Here is a 12,706-nt window from a genome sequence, read left to right on the forward strand (position 1 = left end):
CCTGCAGATGCTATAGTTACAATAAATGAAAACCCAGAAAAGAAAATTCTTATCACAAAAGTCCTTGGCATAGTCAAATAGTTCAATATCGTAAATGATTTGTTTTTATCCATGGGAATGATAGTAAAGAAGAGGTTTTACTCCTATACCCTAAAGACCATGGAACATTTCCACCCGATTTGAAGCTGAAACCTTTCATATATGTTGTCTCCTCCATTGGAGTTCCTTGAGAGTAGAGACTATTTGTATCTATAATGCAGAGTATTATTAAGCAAGCACTTAATAAATACTTCAATCCTTCACTGAATCCTACTCAGAATTCAAATAAATGAAGGATTCCATCATGATAATGAGATTGTTCAGATAATCTATTTGTAGATGAAATTGTGATGATTAAATAATGATCCAGAAAATTATAGGGCTTCCTCAATTAGATTTACAATCTTTCAAAAGTGTTGACTATGGCAAGCCACACTTGGAAAGCCATTGTAATGAATATGTATTGGCCAGATTATGGCCTGAATTTAGGTGAGCAATCCAGTTAATTCATCAATGCATAGGACTTGAATAAGTCCTACAGACTGACAATAATATTGACCTAGAATTGACTATTGGAAAATAAATCCTAGCTATTGGAAGTATCACAGAGTCAGGAAACTGTTAGTTCACTTATTTATTCAACTAAGCTATAGTCATAGATTATTGTTTGGAAATTATCGCAAAACATATATAATCTATATCAGATTGCTTATGATCACAGGGTGGGTGAGAGGAGGGAGGGAAGTATAGATTTAGAAGGCAAATTTTAAAAAAAGAATGTTAAAAATTGTTTTATATGTAAATGGAGAAAATATTATTTAAAAAAGAAATGATCACAATATACAACTTCTTGTTGGTAGTCTAGTTTATTTACATTCTAATTAGCCTGGAACTTTAGGATTTACTAGTGGAAGGGACCTAAAAGATCATCTAGTTTTACAGATGAGCAAGTTGAGACCTAGATTGGTTAATTGCTCCTACCCCACCTCAGTCACAGAGACAAAAGTAGAAGAATTGGGATTGATGTAAAAATGTAAATTATTCATTTATTTTTTTCTGGGAACTCCATTAACTGACTGTTATTCAAATATTTATTTGAACTATCAATTTAAATAACATACTATAGCTCTAGTTCCCAAGTGCTGAGAAAAGAGGGAAAGATTGAGGGAGGTAGATCAACTAGTGGAATGGTCACAACATAAGGAGTCAAAGGATAAGATTTGAATTCCCTTTCTTCCTTTTATTTGACCTAGGGAAAGTTCATTAATTTCATTTTCTACAAAATGAAATTAGACACGTTGATCATTTATTATGGTTCTAAACTATATGTATGATCTTATTACTCAAAATTCTTCCTGAAAACAAGGCCATGAATTCCTAAAGCAGAAATATAGTCTCAGTCAACATTTTTACTTTTAAAGTTTTTTGTTTTTTGTTTTTAGGGTTTTTTTTTTGCAAGGCAATGGGGTTAAGTGGCTTGCCCAAGGCCACAGAGCTAGGTAATTATTAAGTATCTGAGGTCGGATTTCAACTCAGGTACTCCTGACTCCAGGGCCGGTGCTCTATCCACTGCACCACCTAGCTGCCCTATTTTTAAGGTTTTTTGCAGGACAATGAAGTTAAGTGGCTTGCCCAAGGCCACACAGCTAGGTAAATATTAAGTGTTAGAGACCCTTATTTGACATCAGATACCTGACTTTAGGTTCGGTGCTCTATCCACTGTGCTACCTAGCCACCCCCCCACCCCAGTCAACATTTTTTAAGTGACTGCTCTGTGTCAGAAACTGGGGATACAGGCATTAATGAGGTTTTTTTTTGTCCTTCATTTTAAAATTTTTTTTTTGCAAGGCAGTGGGGTTAAGTGGCTTGCCCAAGGCCACAAAGCTAGGTAATTATTGAGTGTCTGAGGCTGAATTTGAACACAGGTACTCCTGACTCCAGGGCTGGTGCTCTTTCCACTGTGCCACCTAGCCACCCCCTTCACGTTTTAAAAAAATATTTTATTAATTTTAAGTTTTACAATTTTCCTCCTATTCTTGCACCCTCCCCTCCCCCCCCCCCCCCCACACTGCCACAGAAGGCAGTCTGTTAGACTTTATGTTGTTTCCATGGTATACATTGATATCAGTTGACTGTGATGAGAGAGAAATCATATTCTTAAGGAAGAAAAATAAAGTTTAAAGATAGTAAAATTGCATAAGATAACATGTTTTTTTTCCCCCTAAATTGAAGGTAATAGTCTTTGGTCTTTGTTTGAACTCCACCATTCTTTCTCTGGATACAGATGGTATTCTCCATTGCAGATAGCCCAAAATTGTCCCTGATTGTTGTACTGATGGAATGAGCAAGTTCATCAAGATTAATCATCACCCCTATGTTGCTGTTAGGGTGTACAATGTATTTCTGGTTCTGCTTATCTTGCTTAGCATCAGTTCATGCAAATCCTTCCATGCTTCCCTGAATTCCCATCCCTCTTGGTTTGTAATAGAACAATAGTGTTCCATGACATACATATACCACAGTTTGTTAAGCCATTCCCCAACTGAAGGAAATTCACTTAATTTCCAATTCTTTGCCACCACAAACAGGGCTGCTATGAATATTTTTGTACAAGTGATGTTTTACTCTTTTTCATAATCTTTTCAGGGTATAGACCCAGTAGTGGTAATGCTGGATCAAAGGGTATGCACATTTTAGTTGTCCCAGATTTTCCACATTTCCTCCAACATTGATCATTGTCCTTTCTGGTCATATTGGCCAGTCTGAGAGGTATGAGGTGGTACCTCAGAGAAGCTTTAATTTGCATTTCTCTAATAAATAGTAATTTAAAGCAATTTTTCATATGACTATGGATTGCTTTGATTTCCTCATTTGTAAATTGCCTTTGCATATCCTTTGACCATTTGTCAATTGGGCAATAGTTTGGTTTTTTTTGAAATGAGTCCTTTGTCAGAAATACTAGTTGTAAAAATTTTTTCCAGTTTATTACTTTTCTTTTGATCTTGGTTGCAGTGGTTTTGTCTGTGCAAAAGCTTTTTAATTTAATGTAATCAAAATTATCTACTTTGTTTTTAATGATGTTCTCCATTTCTTCCTTTGCCATAAACTGCTTCCCTTTCCATAGATCTGACAGGTATACTGCTCCTTGATCTTCTAGTTTGCTTATAATATGGTTTTTTATATTTAAATCCTGTATCCACTTTGATCTTATCTCAGTATAGGGTGTGAGGTGTTGGTCTAATCCGAGTTCCTTCCATACTAACTTCCAATTTTCCCAACAGTTTTATTGAAGAGAGAGTTTTTATCCCAATAGCTGGACTCTTTGAGTATATCAAACAGCAGATCACTATAATCATTTCCTGTTATTACACCTAGTCTATTCCACTGATCCACCACTCTATTTTGATGAGTGATGCTTTATAATATAATTTTAGATCTGGCAAGGCTAAACCTCCTTCTTTTGCACTTTTTTTTCCATTGAATCCCTGGAAATTCTTGACTTTTTATTTCTCCTTATGAATTTATTTACAATTTTTTTCCAACTCATTAAAGTATTTCTTTTTTGGAATTTTGATTGGTAGGGCACTGAACAAGTAGTTTAGTTTTGTTAGAATTGTCATTTTTATTATATTAACTCAACCTATCCATGAACAGTTAATGTTTGCCCAGTTATTTAAATCTGATTTTATTTGTGTGAGAAGTGTTTTGTAATTGTTTTCAAAAAGTTTTTGAGTCTGCCTTGGCAGGTAGACTCCCAGGTATTTTATATTGTTTGAGGTTACTTTGTATGGGATTTCTCCTTCTAGCTCTTTCTGCTGTATCTTGCTAATCATATTTAGAAATGTTGAGGATCTTATGAAGGTTTATTTTATATTCTGCAACTTTACTAAAGTTGTTAATCATTTCTAGTAGTTTTTTAGATGATTTTTTGGGATTCTCTAGGTATACCATCATGTCATCTGCAAAGAGTGAGAGTTTTGTCTCTTCCTTCCCAATTCTAATTCCTTCAATTTCCTTTTCTTCTCTTATTGCTGAAGCTAACATTTCTAATACGATTTTGAATAGTAGTGATGATAATGGGCATCCTTGTTTCACCCCTGATCTTATTGGGAATGCATCTAGCCCATCCCCATTGCATATGATGCTTGTTGATGGTTTCAGATAGATACTGCTTATTATTCTAAGGAACAATCCTTTTATTCCTATCCTCTCTAATGTTTTTAGTAGGAATGGGTGCTGCATTTTGTCAAAAGCTTTGTAAGCATCTATTGATATAATCATATATTTCTGATAAGTTTGTAATTGATATAATTAATTATACTAACAATTTTCCTAATATTGAACCAACCCTGAATCCCTGGAATAAATCCTACTTGATCATAATGTATTATCCTAGTGATAACTTGTTGTAATTGTTTTGCTAAGATTTTATTTAAGATCTTTGCATCTATATTCATGAGGGAAATAGGTCTATAATTTTCTTTCTCTGTCTTAACTCTTCCTGGTTTAGATATCAGCACCATATTGGTGTCATAGAAAAAGTTAGGCAGAGTTCCTTCTTCACCTATTTTTCCAAAGAGTTTATATGGAATTGCAAACAATTGTTCCTTAAATGTTTGATAGAATTCACTTGTAAATTCATCTGGCCCTGGAGATTTTTTCTTAGGAAGTTAAATAATGGCTTGTTGAATTTCTTTTTCTGAGATAGGGTTATTTAGGTTTTTAATTTCCTCTTTATTTAACCTGGGCAACATATTTTTGCAAATATTCATCCATTTCATTTAAATTGTCAAATTTATTGGCATGAGTTGGGTTGGGCAAAATAATTTTGAATTAATACTTTAATTTCTTCTTCATTGGTGGTGAGTTCACTTTTTTTCATAGCAATTTGGTTTTCTTCTTTATTTAATCAAATTGACCAGAGGTTTATCAGTTTTCTTGGTTTTTTCCATAAAAGCAGTTCTTGGTTTTATTTACTAGTTCAATAGTTTTGTTGCTTTCTATTTCATTAATTTATCCTTTAATTTTTAGAATTTCTAATTTGGTATTTAATTGGGGGTTTTAATTTGCACATTTAGTTCATTGATTTCCTCTTTTTTAAATTTATTCATGTAAGCATTTAAAGATATAATATATCCCCTGACAGCCACTTTGAGTGTATCCCATAGGTTTTGGTATGTTATTTCATTATTGTAATTATCTAGGATGAAATAACTAATTCTGTCTTCAATTTGTTCCTTGATCCACTCATTCTTTAAAATGAGGTTATTTAGTTTCCAATTACTTCCAGGTCTATATCTCCCTGGCCCAATATTGCATATGATTTTCATTGCATCATGATCTGAGAAAGATGTATTCACTATTTCTGCCTTTCTGTAATTGATCATTAGGTTTTTATGCCCTAGTACATGGTCAGTTTTTGTATAAATGCCATGTACTGCAGAGAAAAAGCTATATATCCCTTTCTATTCCCATTCAGTTTCCTCCATAAGTCTATCATATCTAGGTTTTCTAACAATTTATTTACCTCCTTAACTTCCTTTTTGTTTATTTTATGATTAGATTTATCTAAATCTGAGAGTGGGAGGTAGAGTTTTGCTGTCTATGTCTTCCTGTAGCTCTTTCAACTTCTCCAAGAATTTGGATGCTATGCCATTGGGTGTGTGTGTGTGTGTATATATATATATATATATATATATATATATATATATATATATATACATATATATACATATATATATGAATATGTTATGTATATGTATATATATATATATGAATATATAATATTGAAATTACTTTATTGTCTATGATTGTCTATGATACTTTTTAGGAGGATATAGTTTCCTTCCTTATCTCTTTTAATGCTATCTATTTTTGCAGCTGCTTTGTCTGAGATAAGGATTGCTACCCCTGCTTTTTTCACTTCAAGTGAAGCAAAATATATTTTGCTCCTACATTTTATCTTTACTCTATATGTATCTCTCTGCTTCAAATGAGTTTCTTGTAAGTAGCATATTGTAAGATTCTGGTTTTTAATCCACTCTGCTATTTGCTTACATTTTTAAGGAAGAGTTCATCCCATTCACATTCAAAGTTATAATTAGTAACTCTTTATTACCCTCTATGCTATCTTCCTTCTGTTTGCATTTCCCCCTTTTTTCCCTTTATCCATATTCCCTAGTGTTTTGTTTCTGAATATCAACACCTTCAGTGTGTTTTCCCTCCTATATCAATCCCCCCCCTTTTCCCCTTTCCCTTTTCCACTTCTTCCTTCCCTTCCTCCTGTTAGTTTCCCTTTTAATACTTGAAAGGTAAGATAAGTTTCTTAACTTAATTGAGTGTGTGTAAATTAACTTTAAGCCAAGTCTGATGAGATGAAGATTCCTCCCTTCTTTCCCTCTATTACAATAGGTCTTTTGTACCTCTTAATGTAATGAGATTTACCCCATTCAGTCTCCTTCATCCTCCCATATCCTTACTGTCCCCCTTTTTAAGGAGGTGTTGTTTTTAAATCATTCTATCTGAGTCAAGGAAAAGTCATGAGTGAACTTCATTTCTGGCTAAGTATATTCTGTCTAATAGAGTTACAGTTCTCAAGAGTTATGACAATCTTTCTCACAGGTGGGGATATAGCCAGTTTCATCTTATTGGATAGCAATTTTTTCTTTACTCCCCTCCCTTTTTTAACCTTTTCATGTGTATCTTGAGCCTCTTGTTTGAGGTCCAGATTTTCTATTTAGTTCTGGTCTTTTCATAATGAAATGTTTGAAGTTGCCCATTTTGTTAAATGTCCATCTTTTCCCCTGGAAGAGAAGGCTCAGGATAGTGGATTCTTGGCTGAATTCCAAGCTCCCTTGCTCTTCAGAATCTCATTCCAGGCCCTTCGATCCCTTAATGCTAATGCAGCCAGATCCTGCATAGTCCTTATTGTGACTCCTTGGTATTTAAATTGTTTCTTTCTGGCTGCTTACAGGATTTTCTCTTTTATCTGATAATTCTGGAATTTGGCCAGAACATTCCTTGGTGTTTTCATTTTAGGATCTCTTTCAGGAGGGGATCAATGTATTCTTTCACTAACTATTTTGTCCTCTGGTTCCATGATATCAGGGCAATTTTCCATCACTAAATCCTGTAATATTAAGTCTAGCCTTTTTTTCTCTTCAATGTTTTCATGAAGGCATATAATTCTCAGGTTGTCCCTTCTTGATCTATTCTTGAGGTCAGTGGTTTTGCTGATGAGGTGTTTTACATTTTCTTCTATTTTTTTCAATCTTTTGGTTTTGTTTAACAGAATCTAGTCTCACGAAGTCATTAATTTCAACCATTCCATTCTTTTTTTAGAGAAGAATTTTCTTCATTTACCTTTTTTTCAACTCCTTTTCCAGTTGGTCAATTCTACTTTTGAAAGAGTTTTCCATTTACCCAAGTGTAGTTTTGCAAGAATTATTTTCTTTTTGCATTTGCCCATTTGAGGATTTAAGAGAATTATTTTCTTTTTGCATTTAACCAATTGAGGGAGGATCTGAGAGAATTATTCTCATTTTGTATTTGTCTAATTGTATGTTCCAATGATTTGTTTTCTTGTTGTGAGATGTTAATTTTCTCTTGAGTTTCTTTTCCCAATTTTTCCCATTGATTTTTAACCTCCTTCCTTATTTCTTCAAGGAAGTTTTTCTGGCCTGGAGACCAATTCATAGTCTCCTCAGAAGTGCTAGCTCTCTCTGGATTAGAATCTATTTCTTCTAAGTTTTTCTGCATGGGTCCCCCTTCCGCTGGCCTTTCTTCATTTTCTAGGATCTTGTGTTGGGGGAGGGGCTATCTCTCAGAGGTTTGCTTTTGAAAACCCTAGAGGCTTTGTTCACTTGACTTAGTAATTCCAAGGGCCTGCCAGTAGGGGTCACTGGTTGCTTTCCCTGGAGTGTTTGAGGCCCTCAGAAGTAGGGTCTGAGTTGACCTTGAACAATGGGCTGGGGCCTGGGGGAGGTAGTTTGTCTCCCTTTCAACTGAGGGAACCCTGTTGCTCACACCTAAGCCTGGGGTGTGTGTGGGGGGGTTACCATTAATTCTGGGAAGAGGGCTCAGCTGAAAGTATGGAGCTCAGGTCCCTTGCCTAGCTGGTCATTTTCCAGGCATGCTCTGTGATTCTCTGTGTTGGAACTCACCCTTCCATTGACTGGGGCTCACCAGAGCTTCGCTCCCCCCGGCCCAAGAATCTGCCACTAAAGTTGGTCCTCAGATCTTCCACTCACTAAAGCCTCTGGCTAAGGCCAGTCCTCTGGCTTTCCCCAGCTACTGTCCTGGTGCTGGCCCTCTAGTCTCTGTTTCTGGTTCACCCACAGTCCCCTGAGACAGACCTTCTTGGTAGGTGTTCTTCTCCAAGCTTTTTTTTTCCTGGGTTTTGTCGATTGAATTTATGTTAAGAGGTTTCTTTCATGTTATTTTTGAGGGGAACCAAGAGCACTTAACACAGTACCTTCTTCTCTCTGCCATCTTGGCCAGAACTTGTCCTTCATTTTTAAAGAAGACCAGAACATCAGGGAGGTAATACACATGTATTGGATTTGAGTGAGGGGGTGCTATGATAAGTCACTAACCTCACTTTCTCCTCTAGAGCCATCTGGGTCCAGTGTCCAGATATGGATCAGGATGACTGGAGATGGCCTTGAATGTGAGGCAAACAGAGTTAAGTGACTTGCCCAAGGTCACACAACTAATAAGAATCAAGTGTCTGAGGCCAGTTTCAAACTCCTGTCCTCCTGACTCCAAGGTCAGTACTCTATCCACTGTGCCATCTAGCTGCCTGGAGTTACAGATCCAAAAAAGAATGACTATCCTTGACCTCAAGTTGCTTATAATTGAATGGGGAAAGAAAAAACACAAAAAAATCTGAAAGGGGGAATTGGGTGGGTGGGTGGGTAAGGTAAAGTTACAAAGGCATGGTGGAGAAGGAGTAAAACTGGATGGGAAATGTAGATATGAATGACATAGATACCCTTTTCAAATAGAGGTTTTGGGAGGAGTTCTTTGCTCTACCCACTCTAATCAGAGGGGTCCTGGGTCAGAGAGTACTAATGAGGCAGTGAGTGTCAAGGCTGAAGCAATTTTGTGGAATGATATGACTCTTGGAGACATGATGGAGAAATCTAAAGGACTGTTAGTCTTTGATTATATAAATAAGACCATAATGTTGGACCTATAAAATATCATTGAGATCATCAACCTCTTCATTTAACAGATCAAGAAACTGAGGTGCAGGAAAAGTTAAATGGCTATGTTGCATTAGTAGTTTGTAAAATATATTAATTAAATAGTCATTAGAGGAGAAACTTGGTCAGGGAACTAAGAGCTAGAACTTGATGGAAGCAGCATCTGTTAGTGGACAAAGAGTAGAACTTGAGTCTGGAAGACCTAGGTTCACATTTTGCCTCTGACACATCTATGGCTCAGGGCAAGGCTGCCCCAGGCAGCTCTCTAAGACTAAAGCCACAGAGCAGGTGCAGACTTCCTTCCCACAGGAAAGGACAGGCACGATAAGATACTTTATACTTTACTTGGGTCTAGAAAAACTAGAAGCAATGAAACATTACATTAAGAAAAAATTATTATATAGAGAACAACCATAGTACATTCCAGAACTAGCAACTTCAGATAGTAAATAAATCCTGTAACTAGCACTAGTGGGCTTTATGGGATCTATTATTACTATCTGAAAAAGATAACCTTTATATAATGCTTATTATGTGTGAGGCATGTGCCAAGTTCTTTACATTTATTATCTCATTTGGTTCTCACAATCTTGGGAGTTGGGTGTTATTATTATTCCTATTTCACAGAGGAAACTGAGGGAAACAGTGGTTAAGTGACTTATGAAGATCATATAGCTAGTGCCTCTACTAGGGTCTTGTAATTTGGGAATATTCAGAAATTTTGAGAATGGCTTTTGACTCTAAACTAGTTCTGTTTTGTTTGGTATCTTGCTGTTAGCAGGCACCTTTGATCATTTCTTGTCATAGCTGGCTCAACATTTGTAGAAAAAGAGATGAACTCAGTAGCAGTGACAAGGAGAAACCCATGAGCATTCCCCATTGGTCTTTTTCTTGCTATTCTATTTCACCTTTGAAACCATATCTTTTTCATTTTTATACTTCTTCCAGTCAGCAGATTTTTTCCTTCTACTCCACACCTTACACAGCTTTAGTGGGGGTAGAAAGTAAGGGTGGAGGGAAGAAGTTATATATAAAAATAAGAAATATATCTTTTGATACATCCTATCTTCTGAGCATATCAATTTATTGAGGATAAGATTAGATATATAATCAATAGCTATTAAGCTAATTCTATGGTCCATAATCACTCTTCTCTAGTTCTTAGCACAGTGCTGAACATATAGTAAACACTCAATAAATGCTTTTAAATTGATTCTCTTGCCCACAATGAGTCCAAGGCAGCTGTTCAGCCAAAGATGGGTGATTGATTCCTGTAAATGTTTGTAGACTCCTCACTTAACTTCTCCACACTCTAGAGAAATCCAGTAATACACAGGAGGCAGCAAAATGTAACAAACAAAAATCAGGAAATACAGAAATTGAATCCTCCAAAGACCACACTTTCACCCACAATGTCCACACTTCCTTATATAGAGCACTAAAAGGTATCATATTGAGCAATCTTACTGAGGTCCAAAAATACTGCCAGTGTCTTGAGCATCTTGCCTCTACCACATAGGAATAATACCAATGAAATCACTTAGGGGAATATCTCTGCTCCACTACCTTGCCAAAATGAAACCTTATTTTGTTGTTCCCATGAAGTGTGATTTCCAGATGGTAGCATTCAGATATTCAAAGAGGGTCCCCTCGACAGAAATTTTGCTAAAAATAAGGTCTCTGGGTTTTCCTGAAGTTTTACTGTTTTAAAAAAAAAGTGATTGTGGTAGTGTGGTGGGGACAGAGAGAAGAAAGTGGGAGATAGCAGAAAAAAAGAGCTATTAGTTTGAAAACTACTATATCCCTCCCCATACCCCACTATCTCACTTATACCATCAGACATATGGGACAATTTCAGAATTTCAGGAATGCTTAGGGATGGTAAATTCTTTGAAAATGTTGACTACTTCTTTCACTGTTGTTTTTTTTCTCTATTAAATCAAGGTAATGACTTTCTGAGGAGTCTTTTTAATATGAGGGACAAAATGGATAATCATTTATTTTTCAGTAAATCCTGCTCTCTCTCTCTCTCTCTCTCTCTCTCTCTCTCTCTCTCTCTCTCTCTCTCTCTCTCTCCCTCTCTCTCTCCCTCTATATATTATATATATATATATATGTATATGTTAACTGTAAACAGAAGTATTTAGAATTTATCACTAGCTAATAATAATCCTTCACACTGGGGGCAGCTAGATGTTGCACGGGATAGAGCACTAGAGCACCGACTCTAGAGTCAAGAAGACTTGAGTGCAAATCCAGATTCAGATGCTTTAGAATTACCTAGCTGTGTGAACTTGGGCAAGTCACCCTTACACCCTTAATCCCATTGCCTTAAATGAATAACAATTTTTTTAAAAGGATCCTTCACATTTGGGCTCTGTATTGGACACATCTGAATATAGAGATAAACACTTTTGGTGAATCTTTATTTCTCTTAGTTTATCTCTAATACAAGGGTCCTTTACCCAACTGGGCACTTGAACACATGACTGAATCCCCAGAAAGTAAAAACACTTGACTAAATCCCCAGAAGGTAATCTCCTCAGTGTAACTGAGTTGTGGTTTCCAATGTATCTCCTGGGCCTCCATCTGGTGTGCTCCCCATTATCAATCAACTATTTGAATTCTATTAGCTGTTAGAAAATGTATTTACTAGAGTGTATAAGAAGGATAATAGCTATAAAACATTTACCCCCCAACCTGAGGGTGCAATTCTCCCCATATATACAAAAGGTTTGGGGAAAGTGGGCTCAAACTAATGGACAAAGCTAGTAAGAAATACATAGAGATAATACATGTGGTCAAGAGATATCTCTGAAACCTAGAAGTCCTTTATCCATTTATAGTGACTTCAGAAGTTTCCTCTTTGACTATAACTTTTGTGACTAGAGGCAAGTTTTCTTGCCTTTCTAAGTCAATGTTGAACTTTTCTTCTTTGTGAGTGGTCTTGATTCCTGAAGCACCTGATGTCTTCAGAAATTTTTCTTCCTTTATCCATCTGCAGGTTCTTCTCTTGTTGGCCATTGGTACTATCTCTGATAGAATCTGCTATTAACTTCAGGTGTCCAGAAAGATTTCTTTATGAATTAGAAGAATCATTGAAATCCACAAAGTTGTAACATGATTAGTTCTCTTTCTGGTTTCTTGTTTGTCTAAACTCAGGAGAGAATAATTATGAAAGAAACAGAGGTACCATGAGCTCACAGACACAAGGGATTTAGGTGGGAGAATGCAGGTTGCATATACTTTCCTAAGTGACAGATCTATCTTATTACTATAAGGGAGGAGGGGATGAGAGATTAATACTGTCACTTCTGTGTGTGAACCAAGACCTGATTCAGTAACTCTCAGGTTATTAATTTTTCCCATCTCCACAGTCAATTAGAACATGTTTCCCACTGTACTTCACCAATCCTTCAGTCACTCTGACTTTTCTAATTGTTTGGTATCTTCTCTTCTTC

The sequence above is a fragment of the Macrotis lagotis genome, chromosome 7, assembly GCF_037893015.1.
Source record: "Macrotis lagotis isolate mMagLag1 chromosome 7, bilby.v1.9.chrom.fasta, whole genome shotgun sequence".
Classification (NCBI taxonomy): Eukaryota; Metazoa; Chordata; class Mammalia; order Peramelemorphia; family Peramelidae; genus Macrotis; species Macrotis lagotis.